Source organism: Cyphomyrmex costatus, unplaced genomic scaffold, assembly GCF_001594065.2.
Source record: "Cyphomyrmex costatus isolate MS0001 unplaced genomic scaffold, Ccosl1.0 scaffold341, whole genome shotgun sequence".
NCBI classification, from domain to species: domain Eukaryota; kingdom Metazoa; phylum Arthropoda; class Insecta; order Hymenoptera; family Formicidae; genus Cyphomyrmex; species Cyphomyrmex costatus.
The window spans coordinates 165282-168413 of NW_017277568.1; the positions used below are offsets into that span (position 1 = coordinate 165282).

Sequence of the window (3132 nt, forward strand, 5' to 3'; positions counted from 1 at the left end):
GATCGAAATAACAGCTTCTTGTATTTCAAAAATGAATCACAAAAGATCAGTATTAATTTTAATAGAATTCTTATATTAAATTGTCTATTTTAACGTAATACATTTTGTTATTGAAAGATAATGAAATGGAAATTAATATACAGTGATGGGAAAAAGTTCCGGAACGGTCAAATATTTCAAAAACCATTGGTTTTAAAAAAAAACGCTGAAACATGTGAAACGATTTTTCGAAGAATCTATCTTTTGAGGGGGGTTACGACCCCCCACCCCTAAGGGGGCACGAGGGGGGTCGAAAATTTTAAATGGCAACATAGGTCGAGTGGGGGCTCATTGGAAAGGTCTTTTCGAGACGAATCCAAAACACTAAGCATAGAGGGCGCTGCGTTCACTTTTGGCGGGAAAATTCAATTTTGACGATTAGAAAATTTTGAACATTTTGAAAATTTCAGGGATGGCAATCCAGTAAACATACCCAAGTGCCACCCACTGATCTTAATGAAACTTGTCATACTTTCAAAACACCGAAAAATATTGGATACGTATTTTTTTATACGTCCCCATAAAGCGTTTTAGGGGTACAAACCACCCCCTCAATATAAAAATTAACCCTTTTTGTGACTTGTGAAAAAATATAAAATTAATAACTAACAATTAAGTAGCGTTAGGCCTGGTTCCACAATTCACGGTTAACTCGAGTTAACCGAAGTTTAACTCGCTGAACTCGGTTCAGCGCATTTGTGGTGTTCCACAACTGCCTTAAACCTTCGTTAACATTCGTTTGCCTCGGTTAAAGATGAACCTCCGATTTTGGGCGTTCAACGGTTTTAACCGAGGTTTATGACCGTGACGTGATTAAAATTGTGTGGTTATGTTGTGTGCTTCATGCGTTGAATTGTGAAAAGGAGTATTGCATTCATTTTTCCTAATAATTAAGAAACAAATCTCAAAGTTTGTACATAATATGGCTTTTGTACATGTATTATCATCATCAGATGATGAAGATTTTGCTATTGATATTAATCGAAGGCCAAATAATGTTAGAAGACGACCTGTTCATTTTTGTGAGTTAGATGATGTAGATTTTCACGCTCGGTTCCGTTTATCGAAAGAATGCATTACTGAAGTGTTGGAAGCTATCGAATCCGAAATTTCACATCCGACAGAACGGTAAGTATACGTAGCATTATAAACAGCATTGTAACTAAGAATATTTGCTATTGACAAAACTTCTTCTTGTCATTTACGAATAATAATTATTGATTGTTATTGATAATAAAGATATTAACAGTAATAAGTACAATCGTAGTAACGCAAAGAAATTAGTTTTTACTTATTGAGAAGTTCATATTTATGTTGATAATACACATATCCAAGGACAAAATAGTAGTTTAATAGTTTAACATTTTTTATATTTTACATCATTAATTTATGACTGTTATTTGTTTATCAGGAACAATGCTATTTCTCCCATGAATCAACTTCTCTTGACGTTGAGATTCTACGCTACTGGCAGCCACTTAATATCGGCAGGTGATTTTTCTGGAGTGAGCAAAACAAGTGCTCATAGAATTGTCCATCGCGTAACAAATGCTATTGCTCGTCTTCGGCCAAGATTTATAAAATTTCCTACTCTTGCGGATGAAATAAGAACAGAACAAATAAAATTTTTTAACATAGCACGATTTCCGAGAGTTGTGGGCTGCATAGATTGCACTCATGTAAAAATCCAGTCATTTGGTAATTAAACTGTGTATATCATCGATATTTGGAAGTGAAGTTCATACAAACTTTCTTACTGTTATAGAAGTGTCAATAATTATTATAAATATTTTCAGGTGGAAATGATGCAGAATACTTCAGAAATCGAAAAGGTTATTTTTCGATTAATGTCCAAGCGATTTGTAACGCTAATTTGGAAATAACGGACCTTGTAGCTCGTTGGCAAGGTTCGGTGCATGACACCACAATTTTCAACAATTCCAGGATACGTGCTCTTTTTGAGGCTGGAGTATTTGGAGATGCCTTCATCTTAGGTGATGGTGGTTATCCTGTTCGATCCTGACGCCTCTACACAATACAGAAAATCGTGCTCAGGAACTCTATAACGAATCGCTTATTAGAACACGCAATACCATTGAGCGCGTGTTTGGAATATGGAAAAGACGATTTCCAATTTTGGCACTGGGTTCTCGATTCGCTAAAGTTGAAAGAGTGCTACCAGTCATTGTAGCAACTGCCATATTGCATAACATTGCCCGGCGTGCTGGAGATCCATTACCCCCAGATGATCCTGAGTTACAGTTGCCTGTACCGTGGGAAGAAATCTTGAATCAGGGAAATGTACCAATTATGAATGATGCAGCTGTAATAATCATGTGCAGAATATATTAATTAATAATTATTTCCGCAGGTAAGAATAAAAATCTCTTAGACAAATTATTTATATACATGCTATTCTTACATGTAGTAATATTTAAATATATTATTTTTCAGCTTGTTATAGACTAAATTATCTCAAGCATATTTAAGGCTATCAAAAGGTAATTCAAAAAATTTAAGAAAGAAACAATAATAAAGTTTTATTTATCACATTTTTATAATTATATTATAATAAAGTTTCAATTATATTATATATTTATTATTTTTTATTATATAACAAAGTTTATTATATTAAAGTTTTACTTATCAAATGATTGTAGTTGTTTTCTTAGAAATTCAACTTCAAGTTGTTCTTTTTCTAATTGTGTATTTAAAATTTGTATTTCTATTTCAGATTTTGCACGTAAATCCTCCTTCATTAGCTCGACTAATTTTAGATTGAGCTAAATCATAGAAGCATTGGTTACGTCTTACAGCGCTTATTACAGGCATTCTTGTCTGTCTTGTCCGCTTTACAGTTTTCTTTTTTAGGGTTGAACTTGCAGGGTTTTGATTTTCCTTCGACGATGTTTCCATAGCTGCCGTTACTTCAGCATATGATAGAAGATCCGAATCTGGAGTTTCTTCATCATTGTATACCGGAATTTGTAATTCAGTACTCTTCTTCGAATGTAGCATTGCCGGAGTCCAATCAGTCCATTTATTTGTTGTTAAATTTGCTTTATCGAGTGCCTGCGGTTAATAAACACATTA

General features: G+C 33.8%; 1 pseudogene; it reads left to right on the plus strand.

Moving 5' to 3' along the window:
• Positions 1–961: 961 nt before the first annotated feature.
• Positions 962–2508, plus strand: LOC108776156 (putative nuclease HARBI1; annotated as a pseudogene).
• Positions 2509–3132: the final 624 nt, after the last annotated feature.